General features: G+C 35.1%; 1 pseudogene; it reads left to right on the top strand.

Moving 5' to 3' along the window:
- Positions 1–14,109: 14,109 nt before the first annotated feature.
- LOC149011905 (subtilisin-like protease SBT1.4 pseudogene) lies at positions 14,110–16,972 on the top strand (annotated as a pseudogene).
- Positions 16,973–23,544: the final 6,572 nt, after the last annotated feature.

The following is a 23,544-nucleotide window of genomic DNA, read 5'->3' as shown; positions in this document are numbered from 1 at the left end:
AGGAAGACAAGATATTACAATTTTCAGTTAGAAGTCTTCTAGTCTGATTGGGAGTACTCTTGCTGAAATGGGCCCTAGTTTTTTGAGTATTTAGTAATTGTCCTGAGTACTAAAGGTACTTCTCTATGATTTTTTGAAAATGATCAGTTTCTTGTGCAGATGCTTGACCAAAGAGGATTAAGTCATTAGCAAAAACCAAGTGTGTGATACTTTTTCCTCCCCTACAAATCTTGATACTTCTAATTTTCTTCTTGATTCTAGCTTTTTCAATCTAACTAGACAATAGCCCAGCACAAAGCACAAACAAGTAAGAAGATAGGGGGTCCTTTTGCCTCAAACCTCTAGTATGTTTGAAGAAAGTTGTTGGCTTTCCGTTTATGAGGATGGAGAATAGAAGAGTGGTAATAGAGAACATGATCCATTTGATCCATTCTAAAGGAAAATTATATGCATGAAACACTTTTTCAAGAAAAACCAACTCTATTCTGTCATAAGCTTTGCTCATATCTAATTTGATGGCCATCATCAATTTTTTTTCCTTTCCTACTCGACTGATTCTGTGCATAATTTCATGTCCAATCAAGATTTTATCTCGAATATGCCGACCCTTGATGAAGCCATTTTGATTGAAAGATATGATGTTGGGCATAATCTTAATGATTCTACTAACCATAAGTTTAGTAATGATCTTATTGCTTTCATTACAAAGACTTATGGGTCTGAACTCATTTACTGAGGTGGAAATGCCAACTTTGGATATAAGGGAAATGAAGGTTTCATTTATTTGGGAGGAGAAGGTTGATGTTTCGAAGAAGTGTTTCACATGGGCAACAAGATCTTGATGACAAATTTCCGGTTGCTGCAAGTCTATCTTCCTAAATTAACCAAGAAAGTCTATCCTCCTAAATAAATAACCATTATAATTCACTTGGCCAAAACCCTATAAATGCCCCCTTTTAAATCAACAATTTTTTATGAAGAACTTTTTGTGGTTCCAAAGGGAATCATGGCAAACATTATGGATGTGGTGACGTAGGTAAGGGTGTCAATTGTATACCAAAACTGTTTAACTGTACCGAATCGCACCGTCTAAAACTGTACTATACCGCATAGTTCAAAATTCGGTACGGTAGTATCGAAACCAAATTTCTTCAGTACGGTTGCGGAACGTACCGAAACTGAATTTCTTTGGTACGGTTCTGGTTTTAGGTACTCATACTGTCGGTATGTACTGAAACCGTACCAAATTAAAAGATATAAATGTAATTTTACAATTAAAACACTGTACCTTTACCCTATCCATAATTCCCTATTTCAATTTTTCGTTTCATCTTTCACTTCTCTTTTTAGAGTTACTTGTTTTGTCTCTATTAATTAAATTTATTTGCTTTGTCTCTGTTAATATCAGATTCTATCGATTGTTTGATTGCAATTTCATTAGGATCTCAATGAACTAATAACAAAAGTGGCATGGGTCTATTTGTACAAAAAGTGTACCGCACTAAATACTATGTTTAAATCTTTTTCCGTACCGATTTAATACCGATACCGTACCGAACTGTTTTGCAAATACTTGAAACCGTATCGTACCATGTAAATTCGGTACAATATAGTTTTCAGTATTCAAAGTTGGTACCATACAAAAACGTACTGATGGACACCGTTAGACGCAGGGGGTGATTGAGCTTTATGTCAACGTTTGAAACCATAATGGGGTGACCATTTATATTGTATACCTAATAATGTATACAACTTTACCCAAGAAATAAAAATATAATATTACATATGGTCAAAGGAAAAAGAACAGACAATATAAAGTAATGAGAACATTAGTTTCCTTTTCCTTAGGAAATAGAAGATTCAAGCAGTACTGATAATTTTAGATTTTCTTCCCCTGTGAAACCTGTGGAGATTAGGAATGACCATGATTCCAGTAAATTCCATATGAAAATTCTGAGCAAATACTGTGTTCAGAAAGCCATCAGAGATGCTAAAAGGGGAAGAAGTTAAAGAACTTTAGTTACATTACATGTACAGTTAAGATCTGCTTGACATTCTCTGCAATGTGTAACGTGAAAGTGAAGGGAGAGATGATTGTGATAGGTGACCTTAAACGTGAGAAGTTATGTTGCCTTCTGCTTTTACTAAGATTTACTCAATCTGCACGAGAAATCCATTTCTGCACTTCTAGGCTCCCAATAGCTCTCTCAGTAATCGTTAGACATGACACCAATGTCGAAATTGCTTGGGTGCTGCACAATTAATGTGCAGCGAAGACCGAGATTTTAATCTCATACTGTCTATTTTTAAAAAGTTTATTTTCACACTTTCTGAAAATGGACGGTCGAGATCGAAATTTCGATCTAGATCGAGATTTCAAACGTTTACAGCACAGTGCTGCGCATCAATTGTGCGGCATTGAAGTCGATCTCCACCAATGGGAAAACATATTACACATTATAAAAAACAAGAAGAAGAAGAATAAGCCTTGCCTAGTGGGGAAAGAAATGGATGTAGAGATTTAGGGTTTCATCTTCCTCTTTCTCTTCCTAGTGGAGGCGGTGGTTCCGAGAGAGAGAAATTTCAGGTGGGGGCTGCAGGTGTTTTCCGGCTGGCAAGATGCAAGTAAAAGATGGGTGAATGAATTCTCTAAGACTGCGTTTCTTTGCAAATGTGGGGTGGAAAAAAAGGGGTGGAAAAAAAACATGTGGGCCCCATGTATAGTGAGGTGAAGGAGAAGGAAACGAAAGGAAAGAATTTTGTGAAAAAATGATAGTGGTAAGTCCCACTTTTTACGTTTCTAAACTTTTTTACAAAATCCCACCAAATTTGTGAGGTTTCAAAATAAATTAGGGTGGGAAAGTTGGGCTGCTACATCATCAGACAAGTTTCCTCACTTTCCCACCCTAAACAATTAAACAATTAAACAATCTACAATTTTGGGGTTTAAGGGAAAAGTTAAAAATCTACACTTTTTTCAAGAATTTTTTCACCCCACTTTTATTCCATCAAACAAACGCAGCTTAAGGATTGGTCATTGGAGGGTAATTTAATCATAACAGCCGTTATATTTCAATTTCAAATTAATAAATGAATAACATATTTGGTTTTGTTAAAAGTGAACCACTACTAATTTTTTCCACTTAAGGGGGCTAAAGAGTTTCAATCCCCACTTAAGCCTTAAGGTGGTCACAAGCAAAAATCTCTTCTTGTTTTTTCTCTTAGTAATGGACAAACAAATAATTCAATAGGGTTATTTTAAAGAAGTTATTTTCTATATAAACTTATTATCAATAGTCTTTCGACCTCACCATCAATAGATTCAGTAGAACCTTGTAGTTAGGTTTCTCAATAATTGATGGAAGACTGAAGCTTGAGGTGAACACTCAAAATGGCGCTTTCAAGGGAAGAAAGAAAGTGGGATCAACAAACTCATTGATGAATAAAAAGTTCGGTAGATTTTGGAAGTTCTGTTGTTTCATGGAAACTTTTTTTTGGTCATCTTGTCGATCTCTAGACGCTTTATATGGTGCGAGTTCTCTCATATTGGTTGTTTCACGGAAACTTCTTTTTTTGTCATCCAGTTGATCTCTAGATACTTGATTTGGTGCGAATTCTCTTATACTGGTTGTTTCATAGAAACTTCTTTTTTGTCATCTCGTTGATCTATAGACACTTTATTTGGTGTGAGTTCTCTTACCACGTAAGAGAAAATAATTAGTGAGCAGAATCTACGGCCTTCTTGTTATCTCAAACACATTTTATTCCTACTTTTAGAAAGGAAACACAAGAAGGGAGAAAAAAAATAGAGGGGAAGAGCATCTTCCATTGGTGAATTGCAATGATAGGTTTTTTGGACAAATTTTCATTCTTTTTCTAACTTATAAGACCATTCAACAAGTATAAATTTGTCTTTTCGGTATTAGGACTTTGCCATAAGAACATATTTCTAACACAAAATTTCAAAGAGGTATAAATATAATAGTTTACAAAATCAAGAAATATATATATATATATATATATATATATATATATATATATATATATATATATATATAACAAAAGGAAGAGAAAATTCAAAAAAATGAAATAATATATGTTTTTAGAAAATGATATCTTAACTATAAAATAATAAGACTAATGAAGTCTTGAGTTCGAACCTTCATCCTGTTACTTTCATGGGTTCAGTCCTTGTGACTGATTTAATGATAAAAAAAAATAAATAAAAATAAAAAATCATAAAACGTGAATCATGTTGTTGACCGCATCAGCATCAGGGAGCTTCTAATCATAACAACCGAAGTTAATTAAAGAAAGATTTGGTTTCAATTGTATCCATTTGTTATGAAATGTAGTCTAACATACATATTTATTTTTCTTGATTAAAAAAAGATCTTACATATATTATGGAAACTCATTCCAAAAAAAATCAATTCTTTTTCAATGAATTTTTTATTGTTATTGATCTCTTACTAAGAAAACAAAGAAAGTTTGTGGGCCCATTTAATTTGACTAGAAAGAAAGTTTGTGGGACCCTGTATAATAGAATCCAAGATAGAAAAACCCTAGCCATTTGTTGCTTTCAAGTTTGGATCTAATAAGTGCATTTTTCGGATCTAATAATTTTGATGAAGATAAGAAATCATGGGCAAACATTATGCAAAATTGCTTCAGTTCAACACCATAAATGCACTCAACTTTTAAGTGAGGAGAAATAGACTATTAGATGGAGATCTCAGTGTATCATTGATAAATATACGATAGAGATCAAATTCTCGACCGAAATGCCGGTTCGTCAACATTATTGACGTGGTGATGCAAGAGAAATAGAACATCATTTCAACGTCTAGAACATATACGTGGGTAGACGACATCCTCAAGCAAAGCTGGTTTAGATCAACCAACTTTGTTCAAATAATGAACTACTTCCAATTTTGTCTTCACATCAATCAACTCCAACACAATCTTTTTCACCGGTAGATGGGGCCAGTCGAAAAAATAGGGAACATGATGCAACAAGAAGCAATCAATTTTAGTGGGTTTTCCGTGAAAGGGATCATATGATTTTTCCCTAAGTGGAGAATCTGGGGTTTTGGTACATCCTTACAAATATAAGGCTCGATTTCAGTGCTGCACAATAACTGAGGTGTCTACGGTTGGGATTTAAAATGGCGGTCAATCTCGACCATCCGTTTTACTTTTTTTTTTTTTTTTTTTGTTAAAGTTGGTGTAGTTCAAAATGTTAAAAAAAGAAGCAAAACGAGTGGTCGAGATCAAATCTTGACCACCACTTTGAATCCTCCTCATTCACAGCTCAGTGCTGCACATTAATTACACAGCAATGAAACCATATCAAGAGAGTAGACCGGCAAGATAGGATATTAATGCATGCAAGTGGGGTGACCATTTATTATATACATAATAATATATAAAATTCTACCCCAAAAAGTAATAATATAATATAATAATGAAAAAAAATAAAATTGAATTGAATACAAATGCTCAAGGTTTAAAGTATTGATATCGAATATCATATTGATACTTGATTTTTCATCTTTGGGCCAGTTTGCATTTCTCTTTCAAAAAACAAATAATTCAATAGACCCATTTTAAAGTAGTTATTTTCTATATTTATTATCTTTTTTTGGCCAAATTTAATTTTTAAATTTTTTTTTTTTATATGAGTTTTATCCGGGCCAGTTTGCGCGTACCACGATTACATCCTCAAATTAATGTCGTCGAATGGGTGCGAACCCAAGACCTCTCCGTGAGAGATTGAGCCTTTAACCACTTTTCTATATTTATTATCAGTACCTTTCGACATCACCATTAGTAGGTTCAGTGGAATCTTGTAGGGTAGGTTTATCAGTAATTGATGGAAAATTGAAACTTAAGGTGAACATTTAAATTGAAGCCTTTCCCGGGAAGAAAGACATCAACAAAGTTATTGATGGTTAAAAGCTTGGCAGATTCGTTTAGGAAGCTTCTTGGAAAGTTCTTCTTTTTCTTGTATTTCAAAATACATCTCATATAATAGGTAGATAGATAAAACCAAGTTGTGAATGGAATGCACCCATACAATTGAAAGATTTTCACATACATAGATAGAACAAATTATGAAATAAAAGGTAATCCATTTTATTTTTACTTTCATAAATGAAACTCAAGAAAGGAAAAAAAAAAAGGTGGCGGGGGGAAGAACATCTTTTATTGGTGAATTGCATTGATTATTTTTAAGGTAATTTTTCATTATTTTTTTAATTTATAAAGACATTGAACAAGCACAAATATATTGTTTTCTATTTAAAACAAACAGGGTTAGCCACAAGGATACATTTGTAACACAAAAATTTCAATGGGTGTAAATATAATAGTTTACCAAATGAAGAAGCATATATGTAATTAGTTCTAGAAAAAGAAGAGAAAAACAAAAATGATATGACATTTTACCAGTAAAAAATGGTATCTCAATCATAAAAGAGCAAGATCGAGGAAATTTTGAATTCGAAACTCTGTCTATTCACACATTCTCCTCCTTTTCCTTTCATCCCTTTTAGTAATAGAGCGAGAACCATGTTGGGGGCCACATCCGTGTAGGGGAATTCTTTAATCATATCAAGAAGTGAAGTCAATTTACAAAAGAAATTTTGGTTTTAATTGAATGCATTTGCTAATAAGTCTGGTCTAAATATATATATATGTGAAATTATTGAAAAGAATATCAATTATCTTTCCAATAGATTTTGGATTTTTTTTGAATACTTAACAAGGAAGAAAGTTTGTGGGACCCTGAGTAGTGATAGGAATCCCTACCCATTTGTTGCTTTCAAGTTTGGGTCCAATAAGTGCATTGGTTGGGTACAATCTTGACAGAGAATAATGAATGATTTAAACCAACAACCTAAAATTGGAAAAATTGAAATAGTTAAATGGGTATCTAATGATGTCAAAATTTGTGTACATCATAAGATTCTAACCATAATCAGGACTAGATTCATTTCAAAAAAAAGTGCTAAGTGCTTGCTCCTCGTCATATTTAGATTATCCCATAGAAACTATTTGTGCAGAAATCTAAAACCTTATTTTATTCACAATTACAATTCTAGAAAAGAAAAAGAAAATGAAAAAAAAATGATATAATATGTGCCTTCAAAAAATAATATCTTAATTATAAAGTAATAAGGCTAAGAATCTTTAGTTCGAATCTTCGTCTTTTTATCCACGTGGCCCCAGTTCTTATGACTGATTTGATGATCACACAAAAAGGAAAGAAAAAAAAATCATAAAACATAAATCATTTTGGTGGAGGGATCAACGTAAGGGAGTTTCTAATCATAACAACTGAAGTTAATTAAAGGGAAATTTGGTTTTAATTGTATAATTTCTTATCACATTTGGTGTAACATACATATTTATATTCTATCAAGAAAAGAAAGAACCTCTCTATATATATTTATGCAAATTCATTGAAAAGAAAATCAATTCTTTTTCAATGGATTTTGGATTGTCATTGATTTCTTAGTTAGACTAAGGGAAAAATTCTTAAGAAAAACGATATTGTAACGCTCCTGAAAGCATCCAATCTCTATTTTCACTTGTATTATTTTGGACCCGTATTTTTCTAATATATTGTAAATGCAGCATGCTTTTATGTCTTGCCATTTTGCTTGTGTTTCTAGAGAGATCAACGCTATAGCGGATCTTCTAGCTAGGAAGGCTCAGCTAATTGTGTATATGACTGTTTGGCCATTGTCCACTCTTTAGTTGCGGTCCATTCTTGCCGCCTCCTCACTTCCTGCCACTTGAGTTCAATAAAGTACTCAGGATTACCGGGGAAAAAAAAAACATGTGAAAGCTGTGGAAGTTACGAATGATTATGATTCCAATAAATTTCCGTATGGGAAATTCTGAAATAATACTTTGATTATTTCAAAGCCAATCAGGAATGCTAAAGGTAGTTGAAGAACCTATGTTACATCTACTAGTTGGACATGTTTGCTCAATCCTCGATGATGTGCTTCACATTCTCTTCAATGTGCAATGTGAAAATAAAAAGAGAGATGATTGTGATAAGTGGCCTTAAACTTGTGTTATGATGCCCTAGTAAGTGAAAATAAAAAGAGAGATGATTGTGATAAGTGGCCTTAAACTTGTGTTATGATGCCCTAGTTTGCTTTACTGGAAAGCTTAATCTCATTTTTGAAAGAAAAATAATAGAACTGTTGCGTCTAGAACTTCTTCGAGAGTCGGATAGTTGGATAACCTCTTGGAGGCTTCTCCAATTGAATACGTAGCTAAGATGCCTGCACTCACAAAGAAAACAAGAATGGGCCGGCCTAGTCTTGGCCGGGAATTGCCTCCGACGCCCAAGTTAGTCTAGGCAACAATAGAAGACCTTGAGATGGTTCTCAAGGCGTAGAGACTAATATTAAGTTGAATCTCATACCTTTCTTTTTATAAGATGAAGGTTTATATAGAGGATACCTGGAGGCGGCGTCTCATTGAATTTCGCCTATTCAGTTGAAGAGTGGGCGAGAGATCTTAGGAAGCACGTTCCCTTCTTTGGCGGGCCTAATAAAGCTGTTATTCCCTTATCCACCTCCCCAAATCTCGGAGTGGATATGATGGGTAGTTATCTCTAACTAACCTTCTTGACTTTGAATGTCTTTCACTTTACGAGCTCAAGTATGGCTCCTGAGGGAATAGATGCACCTGCCCGAGTGGGTGTGTGTCCCTCCCAAGGGACTCTTCGAGTCTCCCGAGGGAGGGGAGCACACTTACCCGAGGGGCTCTTTGAGTCTCCCGAGGGAGGAGAGTACACCTACCCAAGTGGGTGTGTGTGTCCCTCCTGAGGGGCTCTTCGAGTCTCCCATGGGGGTTCCGCCATTCCTCCTGAGAGTGTAACACACTTCACTCGAATGGGGTGTGTTTACTCCTGAGACCCCTCGGGCTATATATTCTCCACAACAGAAATTATACAACAAGACCCTTATGCCTAAAAATTGAGTTCCCCTATTTTTCTTGTTTGGGCTAGCTTTGCATTTCTCTCAAACATATAATTCAATATACCCATTTTAAAGACTTAAATAATTTATCTAAATAAATTATTTCCCTCCAAGTACCTATATTTTCCTTGTAGGAACCATATTTAGGGCTAATTTAGAGTTAGATTGTAGAACTAAAATGGAACTAAAACTACATAAGTTCGAATACTCTAAAACTAACTTGGTTCTTAGATCAAAATTGGATTACACAAGATTTAAAACCAAACTATAACTAAATCGATCAGCACCTTTAAATAGAATAAGATTCTATAGTTTTAGATTGATGGAAAATAAATTCAAACCCAAGCTATTAAAATCATAACTTTATTAAACAAAACATCCTTAATAATAAGATAAACTTATTTTCATAAAATAAAATTTTTATTATTTTTAAATTTAGATTGGGGTATGGCCAAGGGGAAGGGAAACTATGATAAATTGAAAATTGAACAGAAATATTGATTCCTTAGCTTTATAAGTTTAGTACAACAATTCTTTGAATTTGAGTATCACTAGTATATAATTATAAATGCAAATCACAAACTCTTAAATAAAAAATTAAAAAAATGTATTAAAAAAAGAAGAAAGGGGATTCATGAACTAGTATAAGGTTGTCCAAACAACTTGGAGAACCAATTCAGCTTTTACGTAACCCTGAAACTATAGAATGGCCTTTAGATCTACTCCAAATTAGGGGTGTAAACGGACCAGATTCAGATCGGATAACGGTAATACTATATCCGCATCCTAATATATTCGGACGGATTCGGATAATATCCTATTAGTTTTCAAACGGATTCGGATGATAATCGGATATTTATTTTCTTAAGAAGATTCTTCTAAATGAGCATGAATACAGATTGAATACAAGTTTTTGACTACTTGTTTACATCTTTACCTTTTTATTTGTAAGGGTTAGGTTTGAAATTTAAGAATTTAACAACTTTTGTAGTTATTTTACTAGAAAATCTAGAAAAATAGTCACACATCAAAGGTAAAAAATTTATAAAAATAAGAATAATAAATCTAAATAAGTAACTTAATCGGATAATTTTATCGGACAGATAATAATCGGTAAGCAAGGGGTATACCATATCTGCATCCTATTAGTAATCGGACGAATTCGAATACCTCTAAATAGATGCGGATGCGAATTCGGAAGCGGATTTCAGTTATCCATTTACACCTCTGCTTCAAATTCTCTCAAACATCTCTACTCAGGCATCTACTATCACTTTTTGCCACTTTAATCCTCCACTTTGCTAGAATGTTGTATTAATAAAACTAATCAGACTGTTAATATAACTGACACTACTAATAGTTCTATATATAGTAGGAATGCTATCTGCTTGCACTCTTTGTAAATATTTTTTGGAATAGTAATGAAGTTGTGCGTTTTTGTGATAAAAAAAATGAATTAATTATAAAACAACTACGAGTGATAGTAAAATAAATGGTTTTTATAGAAATTCTGTTGTTATGGTTAAGCATTCTCAGCAACAAATACATGTTATCATTATACAGTTAAGTACAGTTATATTTTCACATTTATAACTTCATTTATTGCTATGGTTTCAAATACCACAGTTATATATAAACTATATTACTATGATTTTTTTAACATAGTTCTATTTCGAGCTAAAAGAAAAATCGCTACAGCCATTTCAAATACTATTGTGTAAACTATACTGCTACAATTCAAAACTGCAGTTTTATTTTTGTAGTGTTGCTTCACTTCTAATTACCACCCTAATAAGTTTTGTATATTATTGTAACTTTTAGCTGCAATTTCTTTTTCCATAGTTACAATGTTTATTTATTGCTACGTTTTTGAATACCGTAACTTAAAATATCTTAAATTATTACAATTCAAAATCGTAATTATATTTTTGTAGTTAAAAGGAATTTTTTTCCGCTAAAAGGATCATCATATTAAGCGAAGAAAAAATATTAAAAAAACATCAATTAATACCGTATAAGGAACCAACTTCCGCTACTCGCAACAATTGTTGCTCCCAATACACACTTTCTCACTGGTTCTTGCGCAGATTAGAAAACCACTAATTTATAAAACGAAATCTAGGATGTCTAGAGGCATCCACATCAAGTTCATTAAAGATTGAAGCTGATCAGGGAATGTTAATATCAAAAGTTCCTATCCTTGCTGCTGAATTTGCCAAAAAATCTGCCACTGTATTAGTTTCATGATAGCAATGTGAAATCTTCCAATCTATAGTCAACAAATATTCTTGTAACTCTCTCCATATATGAAAGATATACCAATGTATTTTCTTCTGCTGTATTAAAGTCACCACAGCTTTTGAATCACTTTCTACCCATAGCTTTTTAATTTGTAAATGCCTTGCCCAACGTAATCCGTGAATGAAAGTTTTTAATTCAGCCTCAAAGTTGGTTTTAACATCTAAAAACATACTGAAATTGAAAACCACCGCTGTAACTTTATTTCAATATACTCCTCCACCGCTAGACCTTCCTGGATTGCCTAAAGAAGACCCATCAATATTTAGTTTAACCCAACTTACAGCAGGAGGATACAAAAAAATTTCTTGTGGAGGAGCAGCATTAAAGACAGAGAAGTGAAGGCCCAGTCTTCTTGCATCTGACAAAATGGTAGGAGTAACTTTTCTCCCATCCATTTTAAAGCCAAACTGTACTAAGTCTGAAAAAATTAAATCACCACCTCATCAGTCCTAAAATTTAAAATTTCAAACTGATTTGATTGCGGACCATCCAAAGAACTATGTTAGTGGCCGCATCCGCATTGGGGACTTCTTTAATCATATTAACAATTGAAGTTAATTTATAAAGGAAAATTTGGTTTTAATTGTATCAATTTGTTTTGAAGTCTAGTATATAATACGAAATTATTGATTAAAAAAATCCGTTTTTTCCCATTGTATTTTGGATTGTTATTGATTTGGTAGTTAGCCAAGAAAAAGTTTGTGGGACCCTGTGTAGTAGAATCCAATATAGGAATCCCTAGCCATTTGTTGCTTTCAAGTTATTGGTTGGATACAATCTTGACACTTGGAGCCTAGAGGATCACTAATGATTTGAATCCTTTTACTTTTTTTTCGGTAATAACTGATGATTTGAATCAATAACCTAAAATTGGACCGATTGAATGATGTCAAATCTGTATCTACCATTTCTCGTAGAATCTCTAGGAGGAATCTACCCATAATCCCAAGTAGATTCACTTTTGTATCTTTTGATAACATTTTTTGGTAAAAACTTTCATAAAATCCACACCATGCATTGTTTATGGAGAAAGTAGCTGGAGTGAATAAGAATTGGAGTCTAGAAATTTTTGTCGTGGTATAAAGGGGCTTTATTAAGCCGGGGATGGGGATATTAATTATTAATATGGCTTAGGGATAGTCAAACCCACGACCTCTTCACTAAGAGGTGTTAGTCCATCAAAATAGAAGTAAATGTTATCATATTTTTGTACCATACATTAGGAGAAGAATCCAGAAGGAATTCACAGGGGTCCCACTTTTGACTTATTTCTTTAGAATTCATTGGTGGAGCTCTCTCCTAGTGTGATGTAAATGTGTGAGGGGAGTACAGAACTCTATTGTAATAGGTTGAGGATCCTGACTCACTCTTAGAAATGACTCTTTGAGGACCTTGACGTTACACGGTTTATATGCTATAATTATTTTTGAGAAAATTTCAACGCCACTTCTTGACTTATTGCATACTGTTAATGTTGCCTTAGAGTAATTAAATTTATCATTCAGACTCCCTATTATTGATACGGTTAGTCTAAGTTTATTTATTTATTTTCAACATTACCCCCATATTTTAAGGAAATAAGATGGAAAAGGAGAGAAGAACACCAAAAAAAAAAAAAAAAAAAAAAAAAACTTACGAGAATGGAAATTATGAAGATTGCATAAGGAAAAAGAAGAGTAGTTGTGACAATAAATAAAAACGAAAACAAGTCAAACGTAGGGTTTCTCAATCAAGGGTATTTTTTTTTTTTTTTTCTTCAAAAAATTTAACTTGCTTATATCAGCACATAACGTTGATTTCTTGATAACAAAGGGTCTCACTAATATAAGTTTCTTACTATAGAGGTTCTGATTGATAAATTAGATAGCTCAAGGGGTAACATTAATTTTAAGGGATATAGTAAGAGAGTATCTCCGAAAATTTCCCATTATTTTCTCAACTAACAAACATAACAAAAATGGAGGTTTAACTTGTGCATTAAATGCACAACATTAAGTTGTGTATGGCCGTGATCAAATTGAAGGGTGGATGTTGAAATTTCGACCACTCATTTTGCAGATATTTTTATTTTTTTTCACAAGAAGATTTGGTTGAAAAAGTTTTAAAAAATTATATAAAGAACGAGTGATTGAGATTTTGATGTTGACCACTCATCTTATCCTCACCATACGCAGCTTCATGCTTGCAGTAATAAAAGTCTATTCAAGAGATACAGACTACATAAAATATCTTGAAAAAAATTAAGTGATTAGCTGCTTTTAGGTTTCTCTTTACAAAAATAGCTCTTCAATGTTTATTTTATAAAACTAATTAAAACTGAGTTTGCAATTATAAAATTAGGAAAAATAGTGTTTTTTCCACTTTTTTGGACATTTTTACCCTTAAAATTGACCATGTCGGCATAAGGGTGAAAATGTCCAAAGGGTATAAAAAATAATGACTTTTCCCTTTTGGACATAATAGTGATTTTCTCGCTCAATGCGATCAGTTTTAGGGGTAAAAATATATCCATAGAGGTAAAAAAAAATTAATATTTTGACTAGTTTTGTAAATAAAAACTGAGTTTTGGAGTAAAACATTAAGTTACTATTTTTGTAAGAGAAAACCTAAAATTAGCTAATCACGTAATTTTTTTCAAATATATTTCAATTTTCTATCTATAAGGTGGCATCGGGCCCACTAAGTATCAGATATTAGAAAAAAAACCATAATAAAAAGCCAACCAGCGGTAAAAGTAGACACGTGTGACTACTATATTTGCTCTAAGAGAGATGCGGAAAGATCCCTCTATAAAATGAAGCCAAAGGGTGATTCTTTCCAGCACCGCAACCGGTTTTTCTTGCTACGACAGACAGAGGTTTGTTCGTAAACCGCTTTAATGCGTTTTTTAATTTCCTGAAGCTCTAGACTCAGGAAGGATTAGCAGAAAAATGGAGAGAAGGATTAGTGTTGTTCCTTCCGTCTTCTTTTTTCTCTTTCTCTACTTCTCTCTCCTCTCCACTGCAAACATATCTTTTTCTTCTGCTTCGGAGCCAGAGACCTTCATCATCCATGTCTCCTCATCACAGAAACCGTTGATGTACACAACCCACCATCACTGGTATTCCTCGATTCTTCGATCTCTGCCTCACTCGCCTCCTTCTTCCCAGATCATCTACACCTACAACCACGCCGCCACCGGCTTCTCCGTCCGCCTCACACACTCTCAAGCAGCATATCTTCGCCGTGTTCCAGGCGTTCTCTCCGTTATTCCCGACCGGATCCGCCACCTCCACACCACCCACACACCTAGCTTTCTAGGTCTTGCGGAGGAGTCTGGTATCTGGCCTAATTCCGATTATGTTGATGATGTTGTCATTGGCCTCCTCGATACAGGAATCTGGCCGGAGCGACCTAGCTTTTCCGATTCTGGATTGACCGCTGCGCCTTCTAATTGGAAAGGTATCTGCGAAACTGGTCCTGAGTTCCCTGCTTGTACCAAGAAGATCATAGGTGCCAGAGCTTTCTACAAGGGATATGAAGCCGCAATGGGGAGACCAATGAATGAGTCCCTCGAATCCAAATCTCCCAGAGACACGGAAGGTCACGGCACACATACCTCGTCCACCGCCGCCGGATCTGCCGTTAAAAATGCTGGTTTATTCAAATACGCGGTTGGAGAAGCGAGAGGGATGGCTACGAAGGCGAGAATCGCCGCCTACAAGATCTGCTGGAGCGTAGGTTGTTTCGATTCCGATATCCTCGCCGCCATGGATCAAGCCGTTGCGGATGGCGTTCATGTTATCTCTCTATCTGTAGGAGCAGGTGGTTATGCTCCTCCTTACGATCACGATTCGATCGCGATCGGAGCTTTCGGTGCGATGCAGAAAGGCGTTCTTGTTTCTTGCTCGGCTGGGAATTCTGGACCTTCGCCTTTTACTGCTGTCAACATTGCGCCATGGATCCTCACCGTCGGTGCCTCCACCATCGATAGAGACTTTCCGGCCGATGTTGTCCTCGGTGATGGAAGAGTGTTCACCGGAGTTTCTCTTTGCTCCGGTGAACCACTCGACCGACAAAGTAGGTATCCGCTCGTCTACGCTGCCGACTGTGGTAGCAGATACTGCTACCCCGGCGAACTCGATTCCTCCAAAGTAACCGGAAAGATCGTCATCTGCGACCGCGGCGGTAACGCGAGAGTGGAGAAAGGGAGTGTAGTCAAGGCCGCCGGCGGTATCGGAATGGTAATGGCGAACACCGCCGAGAGCGGCGAAGAGCTCATCGCCGATTCACATCTCATCCCTGCAACCATGGTTGGCCAATCCGCCGCCGACAAGATCCGTGAATACGCACGATCGGATCCGGCGCCGACGGCCACCATTGTCTCCAGGGGAACGGTGATTGGATCTGCAATCGCCGCTCCCAAAGTCGCCGCCTTCTCGAGTCGTGGTCCGAATCATCTGACGGCGGAGATTCTCAAACCGGACGTCATAGCTCCTGGGGTCAACATTCTAGCCGGTTGGACCGGCGCGGTTGGTCCGACCGATCTGGATTTCGACCCTAGGCGCGTAGATTTCAATATCATATCTGGAACCTCCATGGCATGCCCTCACGTTAGCGGATTAGCGGCTTTGCTACGGAAGGCCCACCCTGGGTGGACCCCAGCCGCCGTGAAATCTGCCCTCATGACCACGGCTTACAATCTTGATAACTCAGGCAAGAACATCACTGATCTTGCCAACGCGGGTGAATCCACACCGTTCGTTCACGGTTCAGGACACGTGGATCCAAATAGAGCCTTAGACCCAGGTTTGGTGTACGACGTAGGTGTAAATGACTACGTGGCATTCCTCTGTGCCGTTGGATTCGATTCGAAGCAGATAGATATCTTCGTTAGGGACCATTCCACTGTGGACTGTGCTTCGCACTCACCGAAATTGAGTAGTCCCGGAGATCTCAACTACCCATCCTTCTCCGTCGTGTTCAAACCTAAAGCTGACGTGGTCAGCTACGATAGGTTTGTTACAAACGTTGGTAGTGTATCGGATGTCGTTTATGAAGCAAAGGTGTGGGGTCCACCGACGGTTGGGATTACTGTTAGCCCGAGCAAGCTAGTGTTCAGTGCGGCAAATCAGACACTGGGTTATAGGATAACATTCTCTTCTTCCTCTTCCGACAGTTCGATCAAAGATCAGACGGCTGCATTTGGTGGGATCGAGTGGAGTGACGGGACCCACGTGGTGAGAAGCCCAATAGCAATCAGATGGCTTCAGAACTCCGACTACGGTGTCTCATCTTATCTGGCCAGCATTAAGGAAGAAGAATCAGGGAGATCAAGCTTCTAAGTAGCATATCTGGTTTTTTGAAGAGGAAGAAGGGGTAGAAGCTTGTAATTTGTATATTGTTTATGTGTAATGTCAATCATGTCCACTAGATCATGGAGATCTGGGCTCTATTTATTCTGTTTCTTTTTGATAGATCCAGGCCCTATTTATTTGGTTTCCTAGAGGATGAAGAAGAAGGGGGCAGAAGCATCTCGGTGAAAAAAAGAGAGAAATAAATTAGTCATATATGACAACTAAGTAGCTGGTTAATCAAGTAGATTATCTTTTTGTTTGCATGTAAAATGTTACAAAACTTGTAATTAATGTATGCTTGATCAATTTAATGTAAACTAATTTAAGTAACATATGTGCACTGGTTTGAGTTGTCCTGTTGTAGTATATTTAAGTATAGACAACATGCAAGTGCACTTGTTTTGTGGTATTCAAATACAAGTTTGAATATAATTTTTTTTCTTCCAAACATTTAGTTATGTTTTGACAAAAAAATGTTTTTAATCTATCTAGTATATATATATATATATATATATTTCTTAGGCAACATAAATTAATAAATTCATCTGTGAAAGCTATGACTTAGGTTACCAAAAAAAAGAATGCCATGATTGAAATATGGATTTAGGTTTAATCTGTTACTGATATTTTCAATGTCATTTAACATGGTTTTATCCTTATTCAAGGATGAAAATCAAAATCAAATTTATGAAACAAAATGAGGTTAGAAAAATTGTGTGGAATGTTCATAATTTGACAGAAGAAAGTGATAATGATGCTTAAGCATGAAATAACTGAATTTTAAGTTTCCTCGGATGAGAGGTTACTGACATCGGAATAAAACATATTATATGAATCATGAGGTTCCAAAAATATAGTTTTCCTATAGGCTGGATGCCTCATTTGTAATAGTTGGGGATTGCACTCAATTGATTTGTCTTTTTTCATGTGGGATTCATTTATGACCTCACATAATTTGTTTAGTGTTGTGTTGTTGGGTATACAACCTTCCGGGTTTGAGTTATTGCATACGGGATTTATTCTATGTTGTGTCATCGATTAAATACTGTAATCTGGGTTGAGTAAAGCTTTTCATTTCGCTTTTCTTCATGTGGGTTTCTATGTTTTGAGGAATATTGACATACTTTTTTTTTTTTTGTGGGGGGGGGGGGGGGCCCGTCGTTTTTTTTTTTTTGTTTTTTTTTTTTTTTTTTTTTTTTTTCCCTTTCGGGTTTTTTATTGTTTATTTTTGGGGGTCCCCCCATGTAGATATTTCTATCCAGATCGCATAGATCGACTAAAAACACATTAGTATGATAATAACACAAGATGATGATGAGCATACCTTTCTATGGTTCTATTGGAGACGAAGCGCAGCGGAATATCTTCTTTATGTCTCCCACTAGGAACAAACTTGTGGTGGAAGTTGATTCTATGATCAACTTGATGTTGGATCTTCTCCTCTAGACTCCTCCCTATTCACTGGCTTGATGGTATATCCTTTCTGACTAAGCAGATGTGATTGTGATTATGATTAGGGTTTAGAGGAGGGACCTAGCATCCTTTATATAGGCAAATCCGTTAGATCGTCCATCAAGATCTAACGGTTCCTATTAGCCCACACTAGCCAGTCCATATAAGAGTTCTAGTAACCGTATATTACCCATATCAGACCAATAAGAAACCAAATCAAAGTGTAACACAATCAATGAAGCCCACCTTATGTGGAATATTCAATTAATATTCTAACATTCTCCCACTTGGGCTATATTGATTGTGACACAGTTGAGTAAAACAAAACTTCTCCTTTGTTTTAAGAAAACATTTGAAAAAGATACATTGAAAACATTTTGACCTTTATGTGCACAACTTTATATTGGTCTGAGGATAATCCTAGAGCTCAATCCCTTCACATAGAGCCTTAAGTACCGAATCATGGCAATGATCGCATCTTTTATGCAACACAGACCATCCATGGTCACAAATACTCTTAACTTTACTGAAAATGGATGCAATATGGTAGTGTGGCAACTAATGACACTTTATAGAAATCCTCATGTGTCATTCTGTTGTCAATCCAAATCTCTCACTTTATGGTTCCCACGAACCTGACTCAATGCCACGAGAGAATATACTTTATGGTTCCCACGAACCTGTGACTCAATGCCACAAAAGAATATACTTTACGGTTCCTACGAACCTGTGACTCAATGCCACGAAAGCATGTACATTATGGTTCGAACCTGTGACTCAATGCCACAAAAAATGAGATTATATGTACATTATGGTTCCCACGAACCCGTGTCATCTTTATAACTCGAGTTTTAACTTTATGTGTTACATGACACACCTTAAGGCTAATACATGAATGCCTTAGCTTTTGCTTAAAGGTTAACACATACCTTAAGACTTTCATAACATGCAACATGATAATAATGTGAAGATTAATATGTCACCAAAGAACTTTATTGAATTCAAATAAATTATCAGTGCATACAAGAGACAAGTACAGATAGAATACCTTATTACACAATAGAGCAAAATTCTCAAACTCCCACTAAACAACCGCATCTAAGTTTCCTCCTAAAACCCATAGTTACCGCATGTCTATCAAAGACGTCTGGGCAGGGACCCTTAGTTAGGGGATCTATAACCATATTATCTGTACAAATATGCTCTACTGTGGTGTCACATTCTTTAACCTTTTCTTTAATAGTCAAATACTTAATTTCCATGTGTTTAGACCCCGTGATACCCTTTTATTGTTGTTAACAAACAACACAACATTGTTGTTATCACAAAGATAACCGGATAGATCTATCCACAATAAAAAAATAATAATGTCAACTGTCTAATGAGGTTCCTTAACCAAACAACTTTTTCTTTAGTGGTCAAATACTCGACCATCATGTATTTAGACCCTATGATCACACATTTCTTGTTGTTAATAAACAACACAACTGAATTGTGATCATAGTACAACTGGATGGGTCTATCCAGAATGTTAAAATAGAACTGTCAATTATCTGATGAGATTCTTTAGTCAAACAATTTGAGTAACTGCCCCATAACATGTAGCAAACTCAACCTTTATGATGAAATAAGTAATTTTACCTTATTTTACACTTTTCACAATATTATCCCTCATGCCATCAAGGAAAACAACTTCAAGTAGACTTCTTATTATCCGGACAATTAGCAAGGTCAAATCTATATATATATACCTTAATGCTATAGGTCTGGAACAAGCTTGTAGATTATCTTATCATCAATTGTCCTCTTCAAGTATCTCAAGATAAGATATTTTCTTCAATTGTTCTCTCTCAGCATCCTTTATAGGACAACCGTAATAAGCTCATGTATCTCCCTTGAGAATCAAAACCATTCTCAAGTATGCAATCTAGCATACTGAACTTCTTTAAATATAAATTATATATGCCCTCTAAGAAAGATCCAATAAATAGCATGAACAATCCCTATGGATCTCAATGCCCAAGACAAAGATGCCTTACCAAGGTCTTTTATATCATAATTCTCAAATAACAATTGCTCGGTCTTTATGCAAAGAGGCCAACGTCACTACTAGTGAGCAATATATTATCAACATAAATAATGAAAAGATAAAATTTCTCCCACTGACCTTGCATATATATATATATATATATATATTGATCTACAAGTTTCTCAACAAAATCGAATGAAGTCACAACATTATCAATCTTTAAACACCATAGTTGGAAGCTTACTTAAAACCACAAATTAGACTTCTTGAGTCTACACCAAGATGATTAAAATCATCAACCGCAAAATCCTCGGGATCACAACACAAAATCCTCAAAGCTAAATGACATGGACTTCTTTATTAAGGTTTTCAATTAGAAAGGCAATCTTCACATCTATTTGGTATAACTCTAAAAGAGTCCTTAGAAGAGATAGGTGAGAAAATTTCACTAGTCAACTTCCTCTTTATGAGTAAACTCTTTAGCTGCCAGTCTGGTTTTAAACCTTACAATCTTTCTTCATGAATATTTATTAGTCTTATACACCCACTTAAAATAAATGGGTTTAAAGCCTTTGGGCAACTTAACAAGCTTCCCAAACATCATATTGTCTCATCAACTATATCATATATCTCGTTGCACCCAATCATAAATCTAATTAAAGACAACTTTTTAGTAACTAGGGTCAACCATAATGCCAATGTTATTTTCATGTTCATTATATCAAGTAGTCTGGGAACAAGCTATATTTCTTGGCTATATCAAACTCCAGAAAACTATTTAAGAATTCACAATTCTGTTGTCTTAACAATGATGGTAAAACAAGATCTGAGTAAGAAACAAATTAACAATGAAAAACTTTTATGTTCCAACTTCGTCAATACTTGATTATTCAACCTTAGATTTGCAGAACAACTCAAACGCTAAAATGGTTTAAGTTAGATTTATGAATAATTTGCAATGGAAAAGGGAGTAAAAAAAGAACATATTTGGAAAGGAACATGATCAAGGATATAAGAGGTTGTTATCAGGGCTTCACCTTATAAAAAATAATTCAGACAAAATAGTTTTCATACCATACTGTTCACTATGTTCACAAATGTGTGATTAAGCCTTTCGGTTACACAATTTTGCTCGGGACTATCAAACATAGTGAACAGACCAACTATATCCGAATCTTCCGAGTATTTGGCGAATGGGCCCTTAAGCTGTCCACCATCCTCATATCAGCCATAATACTTTCCTCCCCGGTCAGATCTAACAATTTCTTAACTTCAGTCTAAAAAATTCTTGAAGATCTTAGAGATTTAGATTATTCTTTAATTGAATACAAAAACCATATTAAGAGTGGTCATCAACAAATAGTGGTCATCAACAAATATGATGAAATAATAATTTATACGCAAGGTGGCGGAATAAAGACCACTATCTAGACACCAGGACTGAATGGGACAAGAGAAAATCAAATCTTCAAACAAGAACCAAATAATCATAACTTTCATTTTTGCACTTAGTTAACCAGACCTTATACTCAATGCAACTTCTACTTACAACAATCATCTTTATTTATAAGGAAGTTTTCACAGGTCCCAAATTGTTAGTCTGACCGGACTCTTAGTCTTTACCCTAAACATTTTTATGAGTATTGATGCTCATAAGAACAAAGTTTCTTCTTGGAAAAAGGTATTGGTCTTTATAATTCCAAACTCAGTAGAGGATGCAAAGGGCATTGATGGATAATAGCAAGGGTAATAAAAGAAACATTAGAAATCATGAGTTTTATCTTAAAAAATAATCATCCTGATGAAATAATCCCTAACTCCTCCAAAACCATCACACCTTATGATAAAAAACTCTTACAGAAATATACTTATTTCAACACTAGATGAGACTTAGTATCTTTACGCTATTGCATTCAACAATTTCAAAACAGTGCATTCAGTGGGTAAACAATTCATCAAGTGTTCCTTGATGGACTTCTTAATGGGCGATAAAAGAACATAACTACTTTTCACCTCCGCAAAAAATCAACTTTTGTCTTCTATACTCTTATGAGTCATATCCATCAGTTACTCAGTAACAAAGAATGTGTGGTTAACAACACATCATCTACAATTTCTTGAAGTTTGACTTTATAAGAATCTCAATAACAATCATATTGTTATAGACAAAAAATGTGACTAACAGAAGAGCACACATATATCATCATGAAAACACCTTTGGACAGAATTCATGACATACAGTTGTGATACTCCCTCACTTTATTAGTACTTTAATATGTAACTTATTAGTACATCACTAGAAAGAGCACACATATATCATCATGAAAACACCTTTGGGCAGAATTCATGACATACAGTTGTGATACTCAATCACTTTATTAGCACTTTAATATGTAACTTATAAGTACATCACTAGAAAGAGCACACATATATTATCATGAAAACACTTTTTGGCAGAATTCATGACATATAGTTGTGATACTCCATCACTTTATTAGCACTTTAATATGTAACTTATAAGTACATCGCTTTATTATCACAATGTGGGTAACATATAACTTATAAGTGCATCACTTTAAAGAGTACACATATATCATCATGAAAACACCTTTTGGACAGAATTCATGACATACAGTTGTGATACTCCCTTATACGTCGGCGTCCATGAGAGTATTCCAACCTTCGAAAATTTTACCACCTTTGGGTGTATAAACTTCTTAGATTAATCAACTCCCAACCAAATGTTGTACATGTCTCCCTCTTAATGCTATCACATAATTACCACCTTTGGGCGTATAAAAATGCATTAACATCAAGAGACATCCCATTACTATATATGGCTGACATTCCATAAACCCAACCATGAATGCCACTTTGGCAGTCACTCACAATCAAGCTCATGAAATTCTCATATTGGGATATACTTTATGTTACCCACAAATAATGCTAATACATTGTTTGGAAGAAATCCGGATTACCAAAAGGCAATCGAAGCATGTATAAAATACATCATACATTTATATAAAATTCCAAATTACCAAAAGGCAATCGAAGCATGTATAAAATACATCATACATTTAAAATTCGGATTACCAAAAGGCAATCGAAGCATGTATAAAATACATCATACATTTAAAATTCCGGATTACCAAAAGGCAATCGAAGCATGTATAAAATACATCATACATTTGCATAAAATTCCGGATTACCAAAAGTAATCAAACCCTTTATAAGGCATGCATGATATATATTTTACAATTGTATAATATCATATAAAACATGCTCACAATACAAAGCCATTTGATAAAAAAATCCATATTAAAAAATTCACCCAACGGTGAAGTTACATATACAACATAAATATGTCATATCATGTTTCATACATATAGAAGTGGAATTTGGTCCTGAAAATAATTCCATT

Source organism: Hakea prostrata, chromosome 7 (genome assembly GCF_041222555.1).
Source record: "Hakea prostrata isolate BN-2017 chromosome 7, UWA_Hpros_2, whole genome shotgun sequence".
In the NCBI taxonomy this organism is placed as follows: Eukaryota; Viridiplantae; Streptophyta; class Magnoliopsida; order Proteales; family Proteaceae; genus Hakea; species Hakea prostrata.
This window is presented reverse-complemented; position numbering and strand designations above follow the sequence as displayed.